Source organism: Heloderma suspectum, chromosome 3 (assembly GCF_057233095.1).
Source record: "Heloderma suspectum isolate Gila_16-S chromosome 3, 16-S_ref, whole genome shotgun sequence".
Taxonomy (NCBI): Eukaryota; Metazoa; Chordata; class Lepidosauria; order Squamata; family Helodermatidae; genus Heloderma; species Heloderma suspectum.
The window spans coordinates 107,952,470-107,965,851 of record NC_139460.1 but is presented as its reverse complement, the minus strand read 5'-3'; the positions used below and the strand labels follow the sequence as shown (position 1 = coordinate 107,965,851).

Here is a 13,382-nt window from a genome sequence, read left to right as displayed (position 1 = left end):
ATCTCAGTACGAATCCAAGGCAAACCATTCAACATCACAGTAATTTAAGTCTATACCCCAACCACTGAGGCCGAAGAAGCTGAGGTTGATCGTTTCTATGAAGACCTACAACACCTTCTAGAACTAACACCCAAAAAAGATGTCCTTTTCATCATAGGGGATTGGAATGCCAAAGTAGGAAGTCAAGAAATCACCGGGATAACAGGCAAGCATGGCCTTGGTGTACAAAATGAAGCAGGACAAAGGCTAATGCAGTTTTGCCAAGAGAACACACTGATCATAGCAAACACTCTTTTCCAACAGCATAAGAGACGACTCTACACATGGACATCACCAGATGGTCAGTATCGAAATCAGATTGATTATGTCCTTTGCAGCCAAAGATGGAGAAGCTTTATACAGTCAATAAAAACAAGACCTGGAGCTGACTGTGGCTCAGATCATGAGCTTCTTGTTGCAAAATTTTGGCTTACATGGAAGAACGTAGGGAAAACCACTAAACCATTCAGGTATGACCTAAATCATATCCCTTCTGAATATACAGTGGAGGTGAGGAATAGATTTCAGGGATTAGACCTGATAGACAGAGTGCCTGAGGAACTATGGACGGAGGTCCGTAACATTGTTCAGGAGGCAGCAACTCAATCCATCCCAAAGAAAAAGAAATGCAAGAAAGCCAAGTGGCTGTCTGATGAGGCTTTACAAGTAGCTGAGGAAAGAAGGGAAGCGAAAAGCAAGGGAGAAAGGGGAAGATATATCCAACTGAATGCAGAGTTCCAGAGAATAACAAGGAGAGACAAGAATGCCTTCTTAACTGAACAATGCAAAGAAATCAAGGAAAACAATAGAATGGGAAAGACTAGAGAGCTCTTCAAGAAAATCGGAGATCTCAAGGGAACGTTTTGTGCAAAGATGGGCATGATAAAGGACAAAGAAGGCAGGGACCTAACAGAAGCAGATGAGATTAAGAAGAGGTGGAAAGAATACACAGAAGAACTATACAGGAAAGTTCTGAATGTCCCTGATAGCCATGATAGTGCGGTCACTGAACTTGAGCCGGACATCCTAGAGAGTGAAGTCAAGCGGGCCTTAGGAAGCATTAATAACAACAAAGCTAGCGGAGATGACAGTATTCCAGCTGAGCTGTTTAAAATCCTAAAAGATGATGGTGTTAAAGTGCTGCACTCAATATGCCAACACATTTGGAACACTCAGTAGTGGCCACAAGACTGGAAAAGGTCAGTTTACATTCCAATTCCAAAGAAGGGCAACGCCAAAGAGTGTTCAAACCGCCGTACAGTTGTGCTCATTTCACATGCCAGCAAGGTTATGCTTAAAATCCTACAAGCTAGGCTTCAGCAGTATGTGAAGCAGTATGTGAACCGAGAACTACCGGAAGTACAAGCGAGGTTTCGAAGAGGCAGAGGAACTAGAGATCAAATCTCCAACATTCGCTGGATCATGGAGAAAGCAAGAGAATTCCAGAAAAACATCTATTTCTGCTTCATTGACTACGCTAAAGCCTTTGATTGCGTGGATCACAACAAACTGTGGCAAATTTTTAAAGAGATGGGAGTACCAGACTACGTTACTTGTCTCCTGAGAAACCTGTGCGAGGGTCAAGAAGCAACAGTAAGAACCAGACATGGAACAACCAATTGGTTCAAAATTGGGAAAGGAGTACAACAAGGCTGCATATTGTCGCCCTGCTTATTTAATGTATATGCAGAGTACATCATGAGAAACGCCGGATTGGATGAATCACAGGTCGGAATTAAGATTGCTGTGAGAATTATCAACAACCTCAGATACGCAGACGATACCACCCTAATGGCAGAAAGCGAAGAAGATCTAAAGAGCCTCTTGTTGAGGGTGAAAGAGGAGAGTGCAAAAGCTGGTTTGAAACTCAACATTAAAAAAACTAAGATCATGGCATCTGGCCCCATCACTTCCTGGCATATAGAAGGGGAAGAAATGGAAGCAGTGACAGATTTTATTTTCTTGGGCTCCAAGATCACCGCAGATGGTGACTGTAGCCATGAAATTAAAAGCCGCTTGCTCCTTGAGAGGAAAGCTATGGCAAACCTAGACAGCATAGTAAGAAGCAGAGATATCACCTTGCCGACAAAGGTCCGTCTAATCAAAGCTATGGTTTTCCCCGTAGTAATGTCTGGCTGTGAGAGCTGGACTATAAGGAAGGCTGAGCGCCGAAGAATGGATGCTTTCGAACTGTGGTGCTGGAGAAGACTCTTATGAGTCCCCTGGACTGCAAGGAGGTCAAATCAGGCAGTCCTAAAGGAAATCAACCCTGAGTGCTCATTGGAAGGACAGATACCGAAACTGAAGCTCAAATATTTTGGCCACCTAATGCGAAGAGAAAACTCCCTGGAAAAGACCCTGATGCTGGGAAAGATTGAAGGCAAAAGGAGAAGGGGAGGGCAGAGGATGAGATGGCTAGATAGCATCACCGACGCAATGAATATGAACTTGAGCACGCTCTGGGAGAGAGCGCAGGACAAGAAGGCCTGGCGTGCTATGGTCCATGGGGTCATGAAGAGTCGGACACCACTTAACAACTGAACAAGAGTTGTTGTAAACAAATCAGGACTGAGTGAGTGTGCTGCAACTGGGTGAAGCTAAACAACCCAGGGACACCCCATCTCTAGGTTGATCGTGATATGCGAGCCAGGTATAGTGAGTTGTTGGGGGAGAGACAACCCCGCATTGTAAACCACAGTTAAACCATAATTTATGTCAAAATCTCAAAGCCAGGAATTTTTAAAATGTGCAGTGTTTTGACAAGAGAAGTCATGTTGCTTCTGTCTTTACAACATTGAGAAAATGCAGCCCTTGTCAAAAAAAAAACCTCATGCTCTCACCTTAACTACTACATCCTTGCTTCCCTGGTAGTTGGTTGTCACAGCTCAGCAACACCCTTCACCTCTATCTAAAACTCTATCACAAAAATCATTCACCCTTCTCATCACTCCGTGTGACCAGTTCCTCCTTAAATCCCTATATTGGCTTTCCTCCCACTCCTGGATCCAGCTCAGTTCTTCATCCTTACCTTCAAAGCCCCACCCAATGGCTCCTTATCTCTGTACTCTTATATCACATGGCCTTTGCTCTTCCAGCTCCATAACCATCCGACATCCAAAGGTTTCTTGCTTCTTCAAACTCCACCCTTTTCCTTTGCTGACCCTTATTTGCCTCCTAGAAATCTGCACAATGCAACCGTGCACACTTTCTTCAAGTCTGAAGTCTCTCCCCGCAAACCCTCTTTTTTCTCATGAAACTTTTGGTGAGGATGGGGAAGTAGAAGTTGTTGGCTTACAATTCCCATCATCCCCAATGATTGTTGTTCAGTCGTTCAGTCGTGTCCGACTCTTCGTGACCCCATGGACCATAGCACGCCAGGCCTTCCTGTCCTGCGCTCTCTCCCGGAGCGTGCTCAAGTTCATATTCATTGCATCCGTGATGCTATCTAGCCATCTCATCCTCTGCCGTCCCCTTCTCCTTTTGCCTTCAGTCTTTCCCAGCATCAGGGTCTTTCCCCAACGATTGGCCTCAAGCAAATCCAATATCTGGAGGGCCACAGGCTCCCCATGTCTGCCCTAATATAACTAACTAACCCTAAGTACAATGACAGGCTCTTCTTTGCAGGAAATTTCTCTACCAAGCATTACAGAAGTTTTGCCAAAGAAATACACAGTTGAGAAAAAACATTTAGGCTACACAAGCTAATCACAGAAAGTAGGCGCCCGTACTCCACAGACTGCATTGTAATAATAAACCATATCAGTGTTGAAACCTTGCCTACTTTTATTTTCCTTTTGTGCTTCAATGTTGTAAAGTATGAGGTAGGCTGTATACTAAAAAGAGAGTGCATCTTTTCTGTGAGCAAGAATAAGTTTTCTTTCTGATTGATTGATTGATTGATAGATAGATAGATAGACCGCCCAATAGCCAAACCTCTCTGGATAGTTCACAAAAATTAAAACCAAAAAGCACACATTCTGCTTGATGTACATGCATTTCATAAATTATGTAAAGCAAATTCCAAACATATATGGTACATTCCAGCCAAAGTTAAGCACTTCTGTGTTTCATTCATTTAAATGGCAGCATTAAATGCATGCATAGTTACGATCATAGGAGGCTGCCTTATACTGAGTCAGATCATTGGCCCATCTAGCCCAGTATTATCAACACCGACTGGCAGTGGATCTCCAGGGTTTCAGGCAGGAATTTTTCCAGCTCTACCTGGAGATGCCAGGGATTGTAGCTGGACCCTGTGCATGCAAAGTATATGCTCTCCCACAGAGCCATGGCCCATCTCATAATGGTTGGGTACGTTCTCCCACACGAAAATTAATGGGGCTTTAAAATACAGAATACGACTAAAATATGTATTAAAAAATGAAGCAAATATGAATATATATTTCAATTCTTTATACTAATTTATCTTCCTTATTTCAGTCTTTACCATTTTTGCTGATTTGATAGAAGAATCAGAAGTCACGAGCCACCCAAAGTTCGACATGCTTAAGATTGCGGTCTTATAGGAACACATAAAACTGCCTTACCGAGTTAGACTATTGGTCTACCTAGCTCAGTATGGTACTGTTTGGCAACGGCTCTTCAGAGTTTCAGACAGGGGCATTTCCCAGCCTTACCCGGAGATGCCAAGGATTGAACGTGAGACCTTTTTTCCATGCAAAGCATGTGCTCTACTTCTCAGCTATAACCTTTCCTCTAAGGATTAGGATCTAAATAGACATAACCTTGAAGCAAGCCCATTGAACAAAGTGGGACTAAGGGCACTTCCAGATGGAGGGCTCAAGAGGTACGCTGCAGCTATTCCATCTTTTCCTCATGAATAGATTTTTTTCTGGTAAGAAATAAAGTGGGGAAGAAGCAGTAGAAAAATACAGGAGACCTACACATTGAGGCCAACATCATCCGGGCCCCCGTAAAATTCTGTTAATGAGATAGTGGAATTGCACAATAAAAGCCTCATCTGGAAGCACCCTAACCCTTGAGTAAAACATGCCATTTCAATGGGAGAGTTAAAGCTTGTCTCAACTCTCTCACTGATATCAATGGGATATAAAAAATGCTCACCTTTGCTTAGACTGCGCTTTTTAAAGTAGGGCTCAGACTTGCCAAAGCTAAGCACTTATTCAATATGGTCCTAAGCATACTGATGCAGAAATGATCCTACTGATAAATTCAATGAGACTCATTACTTAGAAAAGGGAGTTTAGGATTGCTACCTTTAACATGTTCAGCTCTGTCCCACTGAAATTAATGGAACCTATTGTGCCCATACATATATTATGACTAATGGGCACAAGGTGACCTATTAGAGTCCACATTAAAAAAAATACTTCCACAGTCATCTCAGGTGGATTAGTCACACTGTAGCACATTTTTATTTACATTACCAGGTTGATTAAACAGTAGTAAAAATACACCTTTTCTCATTCTTTCAAGGCATATTATTTGTGTGTGGGGGGGGGGCGGTTTAAAATCTATGTTACTCTGTTTATTCCTTGTTAATTTATCTGGAATGTTCTAAAAAATCAGTAACACAGATTACATTCAGTGGTCCACTCAACATTTCCAGAAGACTAGAAAGTGCATACTTAAAAAAAAAAAAAAAAAATCCCCAACATTCAAACACCTCTTAAAAGTATGTATGATAAGAAATTACTTAAGCATTAACGTATTGTAATAATATCCTTGCAGCTGGTTATCATCCACTTCATTTCTTTAGACTCCCTGACCCTTGCCTGCAAATTCTGCTGTACTTCCTTTGGGGGGGACTGTGACATTATTTTAGCATTCTTCTACAGTACTCCTTAGGTGGAGGGCAATCCTTACACCTGTTGATCATTCTGTTTCCACGGGAGAACCGCATTTCACTCCTAATCCACTAAACATGTGAGGTTTAGTTTGGTGGTGGCTGTTTTCTAAGTGTCAATCGGTGGCTTTTGGGTTCCGGCCAGACTCCCGTTTCTTTTCTCTCTTTGCCAGAGTTCCACCATCTGGCTGATGGAAAAGCTGAACAACGATTTCCAGATCTTGCCCCCCCCCCCCCCGCCGCCGGAGGGAGGCGAAGAGAAATTACTACGCAGCGCCTACATTTCCCCGCACATCTCCCCCCCCACACCCCCATTTGCCAGTATTTGAAATCTTAAAAGAAAACCCTTCTCGCCCCTGGAGAAAGCTTTCCCTCTCCCATTCATCCTGTGTTTGTTTATGCAGCCCAAAGAAGACTTTCAAAAAGAAGAAGAAGAAGAAGAAAGGAAGAGACTCCTCCCCCTATAGATGGAAAACTGAAACAAGCAGCGTTTCCTATCTCTTTCCCCCTCGCTCCGTGGGCATCTGGCAACGCTCGAAACAGGACAAAATAGTCGCGCTCCTCTCTCACCTCGGTCAGTCCGGGAACTCCGGCGGCTCCGGCGTCTGGCCCTCCGCTAGAGCGCCGCGACGAGGCGTTCGCTGAGGCGAGAGCCTGTCGTGCCAGTCCGTCTCCCCGCTGCCCTGGTGGCGCCAAGCGGTCCCCACCAGCCCGGGCCCCCGAAGACCCCGCCGCGCACCTGACCCGGCCTCGCTGCCTCGAGCGCCTCGAGCAGAAACTCCGCCCGCCGACGCGCCGCGCTGGAGGCAGCCGGGCGCTTTGAAGCGCAGGCGAAGGCGCAGCGGAGCTGCTCATGCGGCGGCGGCGGCGGCGGCGAGGAGGAAGGGGAGGGGAGGGGAGGGGGAGGGGAGGGGAGGGGAGGGGAGGGGGAGGGGAGGGGGAGCAGCGCGGGCGGGAGGAGGAAGCTGGGGAGTAGGAGATTGCGCTGGGCAGAGCCAGGGTATTGCTCCTTGGCAAGGGGGTGGCGGTGTCGTTCGTTCATTCAAACGTTTCTAATGAAAGACAGAAATACATAACCTATAAACAGAATGAGGCCAGGGTGCGTATGCGATCCGGGGGTTACTGAAACGAGAGAGAAAGCTGCCTTGTAGTAGCTCCATCGAGTGCCGGCACCAGGTTTTTGAGGGCCCTTGGCAAGAGGCCCTCGGCTGGACCCCCTCCCTCGGCGTGTCTGTCGCCTCACCACCATTGTCGCCCGCTGCTATTGCTCCTCGTCGTCTTTCTCGTCGCTGCCACCGCTTGCTTGCTTGCTTGCTTGCTTGACAGGCAAAGAGACAGCGAGCAAGTGAGCAGTGGCATCTACTGGTTCTCCTCCTCTCCACCACCAGTCTTGTCTGGACCGGAGGGAGAGGCAGGTGAACAAGCAGGTCGCAGCGGCCAAGAGGAGGAACAAGCCCAGGAGGCTCTTGTCAGTGAGCCCCTGTTGAGATGTGGGCTCTTGGCAGGTGCCTGACCATGCCTACCCTTGACTTGGCCCTGTGTCCATCTACCCCAGTATTGCCTAGCTAATTGGCAGTGGTGCCACAGGGCCTCTGGCAGATGCCTTTCATATCACCTTAAGTTCCAAACCACTGGTTTGGATCCTTCTACCCACACACTAGACTTCCAGGGAAAGTCACCGGAAATGAGGCTAAATGGCATGGATCCTACCAACCAACATGGTGGTGGAGGAGGAAAATATCTGAAGCTCTAGGAAAGGAAAGTTGGAATGCCTACAGGGAGAACTCCCACTCTATCATAGATCATAAAATCATAGGGTTGGCAGGGGCCTACAAGACCTTCGAGTCCAACCCCCTGCTCAGTGCAGGAAGCCTGATTCCCAGGCTGGCAGGGGCCTACGAGAGGCCTACAGGAGCCTACAAACCTACAAGAGGCCTACAGGGGCCTACAAGCCGGATTCCCAGGCTGGCAGGGGCCTACAAGAGGCCTACAGAGGCCTACAACCTGATTCCCAGGTTGGCAGGGGCCTACAAGACCTTCGAGTCCAACCCCCTGCTCAGTGCAGGAAGCCTGATTCCCAGGCCTTCTCCCGTAACTAGGGCTGACCCTGCTTAGCTTCTGAGATCAGATGAGATCAGGCACATCCAGCCCTTCGCTCAGACAACAGTTCTGCTCATCTTATCCTTCCCTCATTTATTTTTCCCTTTAAGTCTCTCGCTTAGTTCCAGATGAGAGTCAACAGTTCCCCAATTTGTTTTTAAAGTAAATCTTGCTTCCCTGCATCACAGCTAAGGATGTACGAAACCACTTACCTGTTTCATAAATGGCATCAACGGGGGGGGGGGGAGGCGCTCCGTCCCTCCCCCCGAAATCCTCCCTGGCCGGCTCTGCTCCTCGGCAACTCCGTGGAGCCGCTGGCCGGGTGCATCCGCAGCCGGACATCTGGCTGCGGCAGGTCTGCGGCCGCAAATGGCGACCAGCATAGGGGCCGCCATTTGCATCCCTTCTCTGAGCCGTGATAGACTATGTAAATACTTACGTAGCCTATCACGGCCATTTGAAGGAAGGCAAATGGCGGCCACAGATGCGGCTGCCATTCGCGGAGCACCAGACAGCCGACACCAGGTAGGCTCAGTTCATGGCCCATTTCACGGGGTGGCGGGGGGGGGGTTGCTTCATTCTGCCATGGATTCCGGGGGGGTGAATTCACTGGAATTCGGCCTCCCTGGAATCCGTGGTGGAATTCGTCAACATCCCTAATCACAGCCTACTGACATTTTCTGTCTCATATACACTAGCATTCACATTGTCTGCACTCCTTTCACCAGCACTAGGGTTGCCCTTATCATTAGGCAGAGTGAAGCAACTGCCTCAGATGCCAGATGCTGGAGACGCAGCAGTGGCAGCTCCATAACTGTTCCTCCTGAGTCCCCCAGCCATTTAATTATCTTGGAGAACAAACCTGGGTGTGCACCACAGCATGTTCTGCACCCCCTAAATTAGCCTGCTGTCCTCAGGTGTGATGGCGTCCCCTATCCTGTTGCCAGCATTGAAAAAACATTCAGTTGCCAATCCAGATGACTTCTGTACATAGAATGGAAGGGGACACCATCTTGTCCTTTGCCTCAGGCAACGAAATGTCTTAGCCCTGATGGGCACACACTTACTGCCATTTTTTTAGCTGATCACTTTGCACCGGTTTTGTAAGACACACAGAAGTGCTCATAGATTTTAGCTAGTGGGTTATTTATTCCCATCGAGGCAGTCTTTTGCATTTTCTCATAACATTACCTGTACTTATACAGTGTACTTCCACTAAGCTTCTATACTAGTAGGTTTCCCCCCCTAAATATGCAGTTTAACACTAGTGGTTGTGATAGTTGAATTCTGCATCCAATTTATTTATTCAGAGTATGCAAGTTTGCTGGATTAAACATGATAGGGCAGTATATCTGTTGGGAATTAGCATGTGCCTTTGTGGCTTTTATCTTGGTATGATGTGTGTATATTTAAAGATAGGTTATAGAATAATTATAGTTATTAAGGGCACAATCCTATGGCCACTGGTCAGTGGCTAGACTGCCATAGGATAGTCATCCCTATAGTTCAATCAATGCTCCAAGGTTGGTTCCCAGAGAACCGACCCCCACCCCCTCCTGCACCGCCTCATAGGCAACGCAGATTGGCCCTGTGCTCCGCGCTTGTAAGAGCAGCTGGAGCAGTGAAAACAGGGCATTCCCATGGGCGGGGAAGTTGTAAATCTGGTACAACACATACTATGTGTTGTCTGGCTGCTGCTGCCCACACTCAGAGGTCCCGTGGCTAGACCGCCGAAATTGGCTGTCTAGCCGCGAAAGCAGGGTGGGGGGAGCGAGGAGGAGATTCGCTCCTCACCACTTCTCCCACCCTGCACTGGATAGGTGGTTGCCCCTAGGGTTGAAGGTGACTGTAAATAGGATTGCTCCCTCTCTAAATTGTTTAGCCTCAATTTGAGCAAACTGGAAACATCACTGTTAGGAACTGCAGATTCCAAGCTACTTCTGTGTCATAAATAACTTCCAGAAGGACAAAAAACAGCAAAGGAGGAAAAGATGGAAATTCTAAATTAAAAAACAGTCTTTAAGGGGCTGCTAGTGTTCTGTGCAACCACATGTATGTGTGTGATCACATGTATGATGTCAGGGCTGGTCCTACCATTAGGCAGAGTGAGGCAATCACCTCAGGTGGCAAATGTTGGGAGACAGCAGCAAGGTGTTGGAGGAGAGACCTGTGTGTCATGCAGCCTGCTCTGCAGACTGCACCTCCTAAGCTAGCCTGCTGCCTTAAGGTACAGTACAAGGAAGGATGCTGTCCCATCACCAGTGTTGAAGACAGAGTTATGAAGCTGTAAGTTGCTACTAGTTGCAATTAAAATAAATTATCTTATATAAGAGAGCTTCGGCTATTGGGCGGTATAGAAATAAATAAATAAATAAGAGTAACTGTGATTACTGTTATTATTCTTCAGCTCACTTCCTATTCTCTGTACATTTCTTTGCTTTCCCACCCAGCCTGTCCTGTTAGCTTTATTCTGATACTGCTAATACAGTCTAGTTGTCTTCTTTATACTGTGGCCCTATGCACACTTTCCTGGGAGTAAGACCTACTGAACACAGTGGGATTACCTTCGGAGTATGTATGTCTATACATATATGTATCCTATGATTGCACTGTAAATCCTTTATGGGCCTTCCTAATTCCTGAATGTAAGGTCAGCATTCTGGGGGAACTAATTTACAAATCTGTATGTTCTGTGATTAACTTGAGCACGCTCCGGGAGAGAGCGCAGGACAGGAAGGCCTGGCGTGCTATGGTCCATGGGGTCACGAAGAGTCGGACACGACTGAACGACTGAACAACAACAACAACAACAATGTTCTGTGATTGACAAGTGAGCAGATAAGAATACCATAGCAACGTATGTTTGTGTCCATGCATGCATGCACATGCTTATGCATCTCATTTATTATTTGTTCTAGGAGGGCTGGGTAAACCACATTTCAGCTATGAAGACTTTTAAAAGTGTTATGCTGATGCAAGAAAAAAAGAGTTTCTATATTTTTTGTTTCGTTTCAAACCAAGTGAGGGACAAGAGTTCCACTGTAGTACTCATTGTGCAATTATCCCTCCCCCGCGCCCCGCCCTCTCCTTTCACAAATACAACTAGAGGAGATTATATATATATATATATATATATATATATGATCTGCAATTCACATAATCAGAGTATTTGTATGTATGTTCAAACATAGCACTTTTCTTGTGTACGTATGTCAGGTTAAGTGGCTTGTGACTCACAACATTAGATAAAATAACTCTGCCTTGAAGACTCAGGATCAAGGCAAATTCATTTCAGCAGTTTTTGCATGTTGGTCGCAAGGTGGTTGGTGGAAAGTTGTTTTGCACAATTACCAGCCTTTTGCAGACTCGTAAACGATAAGATCTCTTTGTTTAACCTGTATTTCATGGGTTTTCCAAGACACAAGTCACTTATGTATCCAATACTATCCAACATAGTATCCAATGTTAGTCCTACATAGAGCAAACACATTGAAATGAGTGGGACTCAAGTTATTCATAGGTTACTATGACTGTACGAGTTACTCAACGTAGGACTAACATTGGATACTGCCCACAGGCATAAGTTCAGGGCCAAAACAGATATTATTTGAAAGATATAGCTAGCATTTGTTTTTCATTTTTACTCTAGAATAGGTGCAGGGATCCCAATATGAACCCTAGTGTGTGGGGTAGGTGGTGCTTTAACCCTTCCCTGCCCCTACTATGGGCACAGTCTGTATCAGGCCCTCTGCACCTACAATTTGTATTGCAAAATCATGAACCATTTGTTACATCTCTCAAGTAATGTCTGTTTTGGCCCTCAGATGTAATTGGTTTAGCACCTTCACCCCTGTTCTTTCTAGTGCAGCCACAAGTAGGAGATTGGAAGTATCCACTTCTTTAATACTAGCTGTGATTTGTCATTATATCTTAAAAAGACAAACTGTGGTTAATTTAAACTATGGTTTATTTTTACAAAACGAAATCAAACTGGGGTTTTGTTCGGGGCTTGTTAATAAACCAGAGTTTAAAGTAACCACAGCTTGTCCTTTTTGACATAAAAATAAATGGTGGTTAGTGTTAAACAGGAAGCAAATGCATGCCAGAGGAGAAGAAGGGAAGGGTGTGAGCCCGAGGCTTGTTCATGTTCATTTAAGTTTGAACCAGACTATTATCTCTATTTATTCTAGTACATTGACAAAAAGGAGACTATGCTATACCCCTTTTGATCAACTCAGGGTGAGTTCAATGTGACTACATAAGCACTAGTATTTAGATCATCAATGGCTACTGTGTCCCAGTATTGGGAAAAGGTGGGCTATAAATAAATATAATTATGGTGATGATGATGGCTATATGCTACCTCCAGTGTTAGAAGCAGTATGCCTCTGTGTACGCATTTCTGGGGAACATGAGTGAGAGGGTGCTGGTGTTCTCATGTCATGCTTGTGGGTTTCCCACAGGCAGATGGTTGGGCACTGTGTGAACAGAATGCTGGACTAGATGAACCCTTGATCTGATCCAACATAGCTCTTCTTATGGTCCTTAAATCAGGCATCAGGTGACCCAGAGTCTGTACAATTCCATCTCAGATGTGGCTAGGCATGGATGACATACCTTGCCATCTATATGTTCTGGTGAAAGACAGCCCTCTCCCCAGCTCTTACACAGAAGTCAGAATACTCCATATTAAAAAGAAAAAGGGGAAAAAAGACTGAAGATCAAAAGATTTATATGAATGGAAAGCATTCCATTCATCAGCCATGGGGCATCTCTACACCAGCCTAAAAAGGCTTCCTGCTTCCATTTTAAATGCAGGATCGACTCCCTTTTTCACATGCTTCCTTTTACCCCACCCCTTCCCCCCTCTTTCTCCCTTTATCTGAGTCTTCCATTATCTTTCATTGATCTCGTTCCTCTTCTTGCAGCTTTAACTCTTCTGATGGAGGGAACTGAAGCAGAACCCAACAGGGTAATTTGATAGCTCATTATCTGCGATCTGTTTAAACATGGAACAAAGGGCATTTAGTGCAGGAGACGCCTTGAATGATCACGGTGTCATGTAAAGAGCCTGCAAACTTCCATGAAGGAGCAATCTCAATCGCAGGATAAAAGCCCAGTGTGAAGGAGCTCATGGTCTGCCAGCTCCCCTCAGAATTCCTTGTTCCCACTGGGGAAGCCCACATGAGCATGAGGGCACCCTCCTGTGCCTCAGCAACCGGTGTACAGAGGCATACTGCCTCTCATACTGGAGGTAGCATATAGCCATCATGACTAGTAGCCATTTGTAGCCTTATCCGCCAGGAATTTTTCTCCTTTTTAAAGCCATCCAAGTTGGTGACCATCACTACATCTTGTGACAGAAATTCCATAGTTTAACTGTGCGCTGTGTAAAGAAGTGCTTCCTTTTCTCTGG

At 45.8% G+C, this 13,382-nt stretch overlaps 1 protein-coding gene across 1 annotated transcript in view; it reads right to left on the bottom strand.

Moving 5' to 3' along the window:
* Positions 1-6,746, bottom strand: part of ADGRG2 (adhesion G protein-coupled receptor G2) — a 78,264-nt gene extending 71,518 nt beyond the window's left edge. Inside the window, exon 1 of the mRNA XM_084841748.1 lies at positions 6,437-6,746. The gene's annotated coding sequence lies outside the window, so the exon portion shown is untranslated. The remainder of the gene's footprint in view (positions 1-6,436) is intronic.
* Between the last annotated feature and the right edge of the window lie 6,636 nt (positions 6,747-13,382).